The sequence below is a fragment of the Ambystoma mexicanum genome, chromosome 5p (assembly GCF_040938575.1).
Source record: "Ambystoma mexicanum isolate Mex_15411 chromosome 5p, UKY_AmexF1_1, whole genome shotgun sequence".
Taxonomy (NCBI): domain Eukaryota; kingdom Metazoa; phylum Chordata; class Amphibia; order Caudata; family Ambystomatidae; genus Ambystoma; species Ambystoma mexicanum.
The window spans coordinates 854,969,668-854,982,295 of record NC_090930.1 but is presented as its reverse complement, the minus strand read 5'-3'; the positions used below and the strand labels follow the sequence as shown (position 1 = coordinate 854,982,295).

The 12,628-nt window shown below is 44.3% G+C and overlaps 1 protein-coding gene across 4 annotated transcripts in view; it reads right to left on the bottom strand.

Moving 5' to 3' along the window:
* Positions 1 to 12,628, bottom strand: part of POU6F2 (POU class 6 homeobox 2) — an 867,009-nt gene that overhangs the window by 169,685 nt on the left and 684,696 nt on the right. The window lies entirely within an intron of this gene.

Below are 12,628 nucleotides of genomic sequence, written 5' to 3'. Positions count from 1 at the left end.
CCTCTAGATTATCACAAGACCTCCACCCAGCAGGTTGTTGAAACACTAAAGGACCAATGAAACGCTGTTCATCGTTCTTTGCCAGCAAAGGGCTGATCTAGAGAAATCAGAGTAAAAATGCAATGAGGCGATATGAACACTTTTTTATTCCCCACGGGAGGAGAGGGCCTGACGTGCTCTAGCAAATGCAGCTTGAAATGTGCGTGCTGCAAAACACACATTCAAAGACCTGAATGAAAGTGATATATAGCCTTATCATAAGGCTGTGTGGTAAATCAGAAGGAGTTGTCAGACGAAGGGGTAGAATTTCAAACTCAACGTTTTATTCAAATAAAATGAAAAGGACCTATCTTTACTTTACTTCACTTTCTTTTCTATGTAGTACAACAAGCCCAAGGGCCTCAGGGCGCACAGAAACAAGACAGACAAAACACACACACAATCACCAGGAGGAAGAGGATGGAGGTCGTGACCGTCAGAGAGAAGTATCACAGGGGAAGGCGCTAGTCTATGCTTTCATCAAAAAGTTGCATTTTTTATACTTTCCCTATAACTAGAAAGTTTGCCCTCCCTAAATGAATTCTAACTCGGGTGCTGGTCGTCAGGGTTGTAACCAAACTAAAGAATCAGTCCTCTGTCCAAAACTATCCTACTCTGACCTTACCACTAATCAAAGGTATTCAGCAAACAGAAATGAAGCCAGGAGAATGACTCCCTTCAACTGGTTCAGCCTTGAGGGCTGATTTCTGATAATCTCTTGTAACAGCTCTAATAAACCCTTGTAACTCTCCCAGGCGCTTCTTTGGGCTTGGTTAAATGTCCAACAATTATTCTTTCTCAGCGTTATCTATATTCCTAGACTTTCTTTCTCTTCTTCTTGTCTATTGCAATAATTTTTATCCTTGATATCTCTCTTGTGGTTAATGTGACAAGGGAGATTACTCCAGAGGCATTCTTCACTATTGGTATCTTTTCTGCAATTACCGTGAGGAGATAGATTACTCACGAGGCACTCTTCACTCTGGATATTTTTCTTGCAACTACTGTGACGAGGGAGATTACTCTGAAGATACTCTTCACTCTCAATATCTTTCTTGCAATTAATGTGATGAGGGCGATTACTCCTGAGGTGATCTTCACTCTTAGTTTCTTTCTTGCAATTACTATGACGAGGGAGATTCCTCCCTTTTCACTCTTGCCCAAACCCCTACTGGGACACTCGTTGCTCCCTTTACCTTCTTTCTGGTGAGGGCACATCACCAGTACTTCCCACACTCGCTCTTGTCGAACACTCTTTGTGTCGCTTTCTCTGCTACCTGCTGCACCGGACTGGCTCCGCGCTGGCTCCGCGCTGGCTCCGTGCTGGCTCCGTGCTGGCTCCGTGGGTTTCTTGGCTTGTTGTTGTCAGCACAGATGAAGGACCCCACAATCCGCCTCTACAACGTCATGCCTCCAGCTTCTGTGTAGGTTGGGTCTCCACCAGATTACGGAGTACTCTACTGACTTTCCCAGGGTGTCCTCCCGACCGAGGACCAGCTTCTCCAACTCACTCTCTTGTTCCGACCTTTCAATCTCCCGGGCTGATAGGTTCCCTGTCAGATTCTTTCTTCATTGACTCTCTTCTTGATTTTAAGATCCTGTAGCTGGGTCCTCCCGAGCGCAGTGCCACAGTCCTTCATTTGTATCAATGGAGCATTCTTTATTCTTCCTTGGGGCCACCTCGTATCAGTACTATCTAGACTTGGAAAAGGAGTAGTTCACATCACTCTGTCAATTTAACACTTCTGAATACTTTTGGGAGGATACTTATGATCACTCTGTTCTCCTTTTCCTCCTCCTCATCCTGGTGTTATTAAGTCGTAACTGAGGAAAGGAGGGAATATTGCAGTAACAAACAGTAGTGCTTTCTGCTTGGTTCTCGGAGGATCTAAGGGATTTCATGGTCTCAGCGGCAAGGGGGTTAGGGAGTTCCATCATGGAACGGGAGTCCTGATCTCCATGAGGGAAGTCTCTAGGTCAGGTCCCACCTTCTGCCAGCCCTAGGGAGATTGTTGCATATTGTGCTCACCTCCCTAGCCTCACGGGGAAGGGCTCCCCTCTGGGGAGAAGTGACAAGATCCCATGAATCGTCACAGCTGCTAAATGCCAATATGGGGGTAGTTATTGGGAGCTGGCTCTGAGGTTCAGGGCCCCTTTCAACTGAAAAAGTTGAAAGGCCCTGATGGTGTCCCTAAATGTTTGCCACTTACACCCAACCCACTGCAAAGCTATGATGAGACTTGGACTGGCTGTAGGGCAATGCCCAAAGGGCTGACCTAACTTTCTACTTTTGCCACTTTTGTGGCCAAAGTGGGACAGTTTGAGTTACTGCACTAGTTTTAAAAACATGCTACTAACCAAATATACGTTACAATGCACTATTTGCATTATATTTTACCCAAAACTCCCCCTTGAGTGGTACTCAAATAGGCCTCAAGAAAAACGAGTTAATTCTAATTTGTAATTGAGGTCCATGGTCCTGATTAAGGGAGGACAGGTAAGGTGGGATAGAGGGAGAAGGTGCATGGGTGGTCTATCGGGCAGTATGAGGATCAGTTTATAGCTGTGTGATGCTAGGGGAGGGTCTTTCAGAGTTATGTGACGGTGTGGTGGAGTTTTATATAATTCTCTTTCAGGGACCATGAAGAAATCACACTAATTACAAATAGTGTGACAACGTTCACCTTTTTTGGTGAACTTCAATGAATAACTAGAGTCAACAAACTCATTCCAGCTGACTCAAAGACCAACACGCTGATCAGTAAAACAGTTTCAGAGCATCTACAGCAACACACCCCAGTCTAAAAGTTCTATTTTTCCTTTAAACAGACACAATTCAGTTCTCATAGCAGAAACATGGAGGGCAAAAGAGGGGCTCAATGGTATGTATTTCAAAGTAAAATTCACGGTTTTAGAATCAACTTAATAATGTCATAGAAAGGGGTGCCCACACAGGTAGTTGTTGACTGGAGAAGGATTACAGGATTGGGCATGGCCGCAGAACCATTTTACTTCAACCCTGGTTAATAACTAGGCTACAGCAGTTACAGTGCGGCCACCCTTGCTCCCTTCCGCCCACCACATGATCATTCTTAAATACCTCGATCAGACTGATCATTAGATATATTATCTGCTATTTAAAGGGATGTGCAGCTGTTGCCTGCAATAATGTGAATCTGGTTCAACAAAAAGGCTGATGACCACAATCACGTGATCAGCTTTCACATTTTCTGTCTATAAAAGTGAGTGGGAATGCAATATGTTAAAAGGAACAAGGTCCTATAGAAGTCAATGTAAAAGGCATGCGTGCATTTGATGAAGGAGAACACTTTGTGGCCTTGGGGGTAGAGTTAGACGCTGACGCCTAAAAAAGAGTGCTCGTTACAAAGACAGGACATGGGCTGTGTCCACAATCACATGTGCCTGAATATATAGGTTTTGATTCGTAAAAAACCCCAAAAGAAATCAGACTTATTATTGAGACTGATGCCTCGGATTGAACAACAGTTGCCATCTTGCTGCAGGTGCGGGGAGGAGATTTAATGGAACATTCCATCTTTTCACTGTCTCCTACTTTATTTTCTTCTGGGAGAGATTACTTGGTTATTAAGCAAGAGTGTTTGCTAATGAAGGAAGCTATTTTGGCTGGTGATCGCACCAACCATAGCAATTTGCATGTTTCATGGCAGGGTACTTTATGGAGTAGTCGCCGGGTAGATAGGTATTCTTTTCTGCTCAGTGTGATTTTACCATCCATATTTGCCATGGTCAAGTTAGTTTGGGCACACCAAGGCACCCTGAATTAAAACATCTGGCGAGCCCTGCCTTTTGCCTTAATTTCACCCAAATGGATTGTGAGCCTCGTACTTTTTCCTTTTCTAGTCCAAGGTTAAGGACAAGGCTGACAAGCGAGACGAAGCTGAAGTTGAAAAGAATTCCTATTGGTCGGGAAGAGCATTTGCTTGAAGAACTGAACATCAAAGCACACTATTGGTCTAGAGGACTGTACGAAGGAGACAGAGAAAAGAGCAACAACCGAAATGGTAACATAGGCACAGGAAACAGGAGTGTCTCAAAATCTGGAGCGGATTCCTGAAAATGTATGTAGAGTGAGAATTATGGAAAGGAAACTCTCCACCTTCACTTTTAACTTTCGTATGGCTACTCACTAGAGCTGGGCCTGCACTGCTATTAAGATTCAACATTTACAATAATTTTAGGTTTTGCGTACATTTGTTTCTTCAACATATTTTTTTAATTGAAAGATAGCAATATTTGATTAATTATAATATATTGGTTTATTCTCTGACATTAAGGAATATCGCTATATTGCTGGTGAAAATAGGACATGGGATCGTGCCCAAAAGAGGCATTAGGATGTTACCACCAGCCCATACCCTGGCAACCAACGTCTTTAATGAAACTTCTGTCCTTTACTTTTTGCAGTTGGCAATATTCTGGGGGATACCCCCTCACAGAATGATACCCTGGAATTGGTTCAGCATTGTCTTACTGCCCACACTCAATCTTCGTACCAGCAGCCTGCAGGGCTCTTGAGGCTCCAGTAAAACTGTGTCCGATTGCAACTGGTCTTATGACTGAGATGCCCTTATCATAAGGTTGCACATCAGAGGTGGTAATGGTGAAGACTTTACCTAAAATGGATCTTTCTGCCTCCTGCATTGACTGCATGTATGGCCCTGGCAGATGCTTTTTCCCACCCACCCTTGGTTCCTGCCACCTTTTCTGTTTTGCTTGAGTTGCTGAGTATTTGGGATATGGTCAACGAGAGCAATGAAATGATTTGCAGGTACTTCTCGCTGACTTGCTGCCTTTTATTCTGTTGACGTTTATGTTAGGTTGTAAGTCAGTTATTAAAGTCCCGGGTCCCTGTTATAGGGCTGAGCAAATTTGGGAGCAAAGTGGGACCACACTATCTACAACTGGCTCTCACTAAATTCCCTCCTTCCAGAACTTTACGTTCCTCTGGCACCAACTCTCTGTGTATCAAGTGCTTCACTAAACAGCAAGCTGGTGGCTGATCTCTTTCCTCGGCAGGCTCCACCCTATGGAATAGCCTCCCCCCTCCTCTTCATCTTGAGCTGGATCTCCTCAAATTGCAGACGCTCCTCACGACCTACCTTTTCACCTCCTCCTTCCCTTCCTCCCTCCTCTGCTAAACCCCACAGTTGCTGAGATTGGTGACCATGGACCTTATGTGTGCTCCTGGGTCTTGGCCTCCCACACCCAATCACCTTCAGCCTCCGCCCGCTCCCAGCACTTGCCTTGGCAACCACTGGCCTATGCCACCACAGGCCTGCACTTACTTATTCATTGTCAGTTGACCACTCTCACCAAGACATTTAGCAGCTGCTTACTCCCTAGCACTTCCCTCTTGGTACACCTAGCACTTACCTCCTACTCCCTCACCCCTTCTCTCTCTGCACTTGCACGTTCTGAATGCTCATAAGGGATAGTAGGGCCTCCTTTATCTTTCATTGTTATATTTTCTTTCTTTCCCATCTACCCTCCCTGTTGCCCTGTGGGCGCTTTGAAATACAATTTACTTGATATATAAGCACCTCCCAAATGCACAATAAATAAACCTTTAAATAAATTGAGGGCTTTGAAACTTGCCATCCGGAAAAGCCTCCCTCTGTGGTGTATACAGCTATTAGCAACCAGGACCAGCTGGCACAGGGTGCAGAGGTCCCAGGTTGCAAATTCACAGACTCAGCTTGGGGGAAGAGGTTGCCTAAGCTGAAACCCCTGTGAGAGGCCAATAGAAATAGAAAAGGAACTTGCATGGAAAATAGAGCAGAGGGTTTAGAGGACGTTACAGAGTGACAATGTCACCTTGGTACAATTGCTGTTAACACCATTTCAAGTAGCGGACAACATTTTAACTAACGGGAGATATAAACGAAACTAGCTGCAGTTATCTATGGTACAGAAACGTTTTCAACTTTTGTCTACACTACAAATGCTCTTCTTAAGAGGGAATATATACTGGAAGTGTGCTCCAGATCTTTGCTGCCTGCACTGAAAAGGACCAGCCACCCCACCTCTAATGTCTGAATTTGGGGATAAACAGTAGTCAGACAGACAAAGAGCTAAGCAGTCCGCTGCAGTTGTACTGTAGCAGTCAATTTCTGAGAAAATATGGACTGTGGTCATAGTAAGCATTGTAAACTATACACATAGTTTAAAACTCTATAAGCTTAGCTACCGGCAGCCAATGCAGCTCCATTGAGCTGGAGAGATGTGGCCTCGACCACCCAAATGAAGCAATAATCTGCCTGCAGCATTTTGAATAGTTGTATTATTGCCATACCTTTTGTAGTAAAAATAGGTAAATTGCATTGCAATAATCCAAACGAATGGCCACAGAAGCATTTACCAATTGTACCATATAGGGAAATGCAAAATAACCCAGAAGGTTCTCAACTGAAGAAAACAGGAAATTATGGACACACTCATCTGCTTAACCATAGACCGGTCACAGTCAACTCACCCTCCCAGGCCCTGAACTGTTTCTGAGGGCGTTGGAAAGGTTCCTCAAGAAGAAGGCCAACAATGATCACACCAGACCTGAAAGGCAAGAGTATTAACAGTACTTGGCAATAGCTGTTTAGGGGATCGGGAAAGGTTAACATTGCAAATCAGAATTTCAGTTTTCGGTTAATTTAATTGCAGATTCTTTATAGTTATCCTTTCTCTAACCTGCTCCTTACACTGTTTAAAGCTTGCAGTTGTATCCTTTCTATGTGCACCAGGCAAAGCATCTCCTGGGTGCCATCTGCGTAGATATAGAAAATCCTCACAGAAGCATGGATCACGTCAACAAAGGGCTTCATGTAGAGATCAAATAGCAGCAGGCTTAAGGGGGATCCCTGCGGTACCCTGCATTTAGTGATCCACTGAAATGTCTCAAAAAGCCGGAAAATTACTGATTGCATCTGGTTGGTTAGAAAAGATTTCATACAATCCTAGCCTTGCCTCTTATGCCAAGTGTATAAAGTGGCCTTGTCAGGTGCTGGGACTGAGGATGTCCGCAGAGCCCAAGAAGTGTGGGATACACAAGGCAGTAAAAGTAAGGAATGCTGTTCTACCTTACATGTAGCAGCTGAGGGCCAGGTGCAGTAGAGAGGCTCAGATGGGCAGGCCACATAGAAGAATCCACTGTCACTAGGAATGAGTCTGTACCAATGAGATAGCGGAAGACAGGGAGGGAGGGTAACCATCCCGGACGGCATGAGGATGAAAAAGAAGAAACAAAACACAGGGAGTCCCATGCATCAAGAGGACACACTCTAGGGGAATGGGTCTAGGTGCCAAGTCCAGAGACTGGGGAGGCTAATAACTAGTCTGTGTAGTCTTAATTCCAAAGGAGTTTGCAGGAACAGGTTAGGTGGTTTGGGTGTAGATAAGTTATAGTAATATAACCAGGCAGTACAGCAAACAAGGGAGAACAATATCCAGAGTTGGATAGAAGGGCCAGGTTAGAGAGAAACAAAACGGAAAGGAACAACAAGGCGTAACTCACCGCAGGTTTGTCAAGCAGCGTTACATTCCTCCGTCTAGTCGAAATGCATTTTTCCTTCCAGCATTGGGACATGGCCGCATGATGTGCCGTCATCCTATGCGTACCACTGAGTCTGCTGTGGATTGTATTCTGTGGCATGGTGGAGTAAAGAGTCGGACAAAGGAGTTGCATGTTTCAACAACATTTTATTTAACAAAGAAAGAAAATAACCTACCTCTCCCTATCTCTAAAGGGTTATCCCTACCTAAACAAATATCATCTTCAGTGCACGTTGTCAGGATGTTTGCCAAATCAAAAGTATCAGTCCTCTGTCCAAAAACCTAGTCTAACCCTACCACTAATCTTCAAAGGGGTTCAGCATCCAAATGAAAATAGTACCAGGAGAATGACTCCCTTCTCCTGGTGAAGTGACTCAGTCTTTATCTCTTTTCCAACAATCCTTTGCTTTAGTTTCTGATTCAACAAAGAGACGGTGATCAGGAGAATGACTTCCTTCTACTGACCCACCTCGCACAGCCTTGAGGGCTATCTTGGGATAGTCATCTGCAACAGTCCTTAAAAGTCTATTTACTTCTTCCCAAGGCCTCCTGAAATCTAGTTTTACAACTCCAGCAATTCATCCCTGTGTCATGACATTATGAAGATTACTTCTTGACGTTTCTTGTCATCTAGTATCCTCTTTATATTTACTTGGATTGTCACTGTGATGAGGGGGATTCCCCCTGATTCACCCTTGACTCTTAGATCCTTGGATATCACTGCTGAGATGATAGCGATTACTCTTGAGGCTCCCTCGGCTCTTAGTTCTCTAGGTATCACTACTGTGATGAGGGAGACTACTCCTGAGGTTCTCTTGATTTTTGATCTGCCGCAAGCCCCTGCCGGGTCTCTTGCTACTACGTTACCTGTTGCGTGTCAGGACTGCATCGCCTGTTCTTCCTGGGGTGATGAGATGACTTGCATTGCTTCAGCGTTTTATGCTTCCTTGACTTTGCTCACTGCTTCATCGCTGCAGCTCTGCAGAAACTTGGGCCACATGGCATCAGCACAGTTGCAGGACCGCACAGTCCACCTTCCTGAGGTCACGCAACCACTGGCATCTTTCACAATCTTCCACTGTTCAGGAGCTTGGCCCCAAGGGAAAAAGGGTTAGGGAGTTCCTTCACAGAATGGGAGTCCTTATCCCCAGGAGAGGAGTCTCCCTTTGTGAGGTCCCGCTTTCTATCACCCCTAGAGGGACTAGACACCTCCCTAGCCTCACAGGGAAGGGCTCCCACCTGGGGAGAAGTGACGAGATCCTGTGAATCATCACAATTCCCAGATGCCACAGGAGTCGCCATTCACTCCCGTAGCATCCGTGTCGTGGCAGAGTGAGTGAACACCTGAAGTGAACTGAAGCCAGTAATTGGTGGCGGTCAGGTCACCTGACAAGCCTGAAGAATAGCATGATCTACGGAATAGAACACTGGAGATAGAGCCAAGAAAATACCCAACCCATTACACCAATATCTGCCCAACGTCCGATGTCATCAGATATTGTTATGCCATTTACCGGTGAAGGTCATTCCATGGAAACTAATAATACCTATCAGTTAAAATTGAAAGCAGACAAGAATACCCAGACTCTCCTTGGCCACATTGTGTACTGCTTAACTACACAAAATCCTTGATGGCCTCATTCAGATTCAGCCTTCTGGTCTTCTGGATTTCCTCCTCGTGAACATTCTTTACTTTGATAGAGGAACTTGCAATTCCCTGAGCATCTTGAAAATAACCCTATCCAACTGTAGAAGCACTCCTTGCCCACAACCTCTTGAACCCTTTTATTTATTAGGAGCTAATGGTTGCATCCAGCACACATAGATCCAACTGCCTGACTCAGACACATCCCAATTACCCATGCACATATCTTGAACCACATTGTCAATAACATAGTGGTGACCGGCTATTTAGAGAGTGCTTGTCTGTTTGTGCTCCCCTTTACAACTCTTAAAGTTTTACTGTCAGAAACTTGGATGCAAATTTGTGTGCCATAGTAACTTCTGCACATAAGAAAGTGGTCACCTCGGTCATTACTTGTTTCTAATAGGATACTGAACACTTTTTGATTGTAATAAAGTTATGTACCACACTTCTGGATTTCTTTTTGTTTGTTATCCACACACACAACCTCAAGATAGCTAAACATCTTACACACAGTCCTAACTTCAAAGTATGCACAGTCCAGCCCAAAATCTACAATTTGGGTGGATCTAAATAGGTGACAGAATCACCACATTTCCATGGGATTAGTATGTCACTGAAATAGGCACAGTTGGTCATTAGAGCAATTCTGTGGATTGTGACCATTCTCTATCCAGGGTTGAGCCTTATGATAATGCCCACGGTGGGCATTATTACTCCTGTAACAAGCAAAGCTCGGTCTTGAAGGGCTCCCAATATTACATATTAATTTAGTTCTTACACTAGGAGCACAAAAGAACACCATAGAGAAAAGAGGTTGACCCATTTGTGCATCATAATGAGATGGACATCAATTCCAGCCCTGCCTGGGTTGTCTCTGCTTTCTATATTGTAGATCAAACCCTTAATCATGTTAAAAAAAAATACAGTTGGAGACAATAATTGAGACAACTATGCCCAGGGTAACAGATCCATGTGGGAACAAAAAACGCAAATCACAAACCTGACAATCCAAAGATCATGTTTGGAGAGGATGCAAAAGGTTAATAACAGACGTCAAAATCTGTAAAAGAGCAGGTTCACCCTAGTTTGAACAATGGCTTTGGTGAAGCCAATGAAAACCTAATTTATTTTTTTAAAACACACCTGATCAAAAACATCAGTTGAAATGTTTAGAAATATGGCCTCAGGCATGGACATCAACTGTTTCTGGGTTATGCTCACCAAGACCACAGAACGTTCTCAAAATAAGATAAACAAAAATGTACCACAACGTGGCGGTATAGTCCAACTTCATAACATATGCCAGGATCTATGGACCAGAACACATGACAAGGCGGAAGACAGGCTTAAATATAATCCTCAGTTTATCACCAGTAGAGGACAAAATGAAAGGCCAGGGTAGAGGTGCATTCTATTAAAACTGGCTATTCACCAACCGGATAATCGCTCGCCATTAGTCGCATCACCACATCCTCTCCCACTAAAAGGATAATCAAGCACTAGAACAGACTATGAGTACGGCAGGTTTTCACAAATGGAAAGCATCCCTCTATCCGGCAATGTTCCGAACCATCACACCGCAAGAAGCAGTTCCTAAATCCTGGATGACAGCTGCCGTTGCCCAGAGAGGGTGAGAGTGAAACAAGAGGGGATCCAACTTCGTATTTGACAACTGACTGTAAAATAATTCTGACAAAGGTCATGCTGCACTACATGCAGTAAAGGAGCAACCAACCGTACTGCCTTAACGCCACATAGGGATCATTCCAAAGCGGACAATCGCCCTGATCCATTGTAACACACCTATTCTATAGGACAGCCTATGCCGCTGTCCAACCCTTTCCAATATTTCGCTCAGGCCTTCAATTTAGATTCATCTGCCCTCTTCTCCCACTCAGAATAGGCAATAGTGGGCATGCTGACACTATAGGAATGGCCGTGAACTGTTCCAAGGTATGATGCCCACCTGTAGGGCATCCGCGGCACCCGCTATTCATCCAAGTAAAAAACAAATGGCAATATTTACAGTTTATTCAGTCTTTTAAATCTGTAGATTTCTCTACCCGACCAACTTCAGCCTGATGTGCTGAAGTAGCGGTGGCTCCACTCAACCTCTGAGACCATTAACCTGTCCATATGGACTGATCATTTGGCCCCCGGGGTACATGCTCATTAAACATGCCGGGCCTCGGCCATGTTGTGGCTGACATGGCTGGCCAGGGAAGCTGGCTCAAGCTCAGTGAACTTGCTGCCCCTCATCCTCTCAAGAAGCAAGTGAAATATCACAAGACCACAGCGGAGCGCACCCGATAGAGACTGTGCGGCGTGCAGACCAAACACAGTAAGCACCACCTCATTCACCTCTGTCTATGTCATACACGTGGGCAGTGACATTTAAAAAAATCATTGAAATTATACCGTGTGTTCATTACAAAAGTAAACATTATTAACAAAAATCTGAAACATAGCATGGACTTGTCAATTCAAGACCTGTGGTCCCTTCCGAAGACTCTTCCCACGGTTTCAGGTTAACCCCCTCCCAAAAGTCTTTGTAGAGATTCAATTCATGCATGGGGTTTGCCTGCATAATTTGACTATTAAGATACATATCACACATTGCTAGTTTTGCCGGAAATAGCCCACAAATACTTTTGGTGGGGACCTTTGACTAGGGATATAATTGAATCAAATGTTACAATATCATAGCATGAAGAACCCTCTATTAGAACATATTCTGATGCTGCACATTAAAAAGAGGCGACTAATAGGGGTAGAATGACTCTGGATATATATTTCATGAAATGTAACCACGCAGGAGGGAATTAACTATCAGAAGTGATCAATAGCAATACAAGAGCCAATGGTATAAAACTTCAAAAATAGAAACCCAGATGGAGTATCGTGGAAGACTGTGCAACCTTGGTGCAGCCGTCTACCGGGCTAGCTGCTCATACGTAGCTCCTCGAAGGCCATCACAAAAGGACTTAAGCCATGATCTAGATTAATTAGATCATACTAGCAAGCACTAGGGACTTCTTGTGGACAATCCATGTGGTCCTTCCAATTCTGAGGTCCCATGATTATATGATTTGACTCATATATTTTCAGTGAGAAAGAGAGATCCATAACCTGTGGTGGATACAATTTCTTACAAAGCCAAACAATCCCAGACGCTAACACCAACTTTTTCTATTGTGAACCATCATTTCCTCTTCGAGGAAAATGACACTGCCTCTGAGCTACAGAGTACAAACGCTGGCCTTGGGACTCAGAAGGAGAGTCTAGCAGCTGGTGGAGTCGCGTGCGCCACAGCAGCTGTGGCCTGCGCGTGCCACTCGTTTACAGACTTCCGCCTAT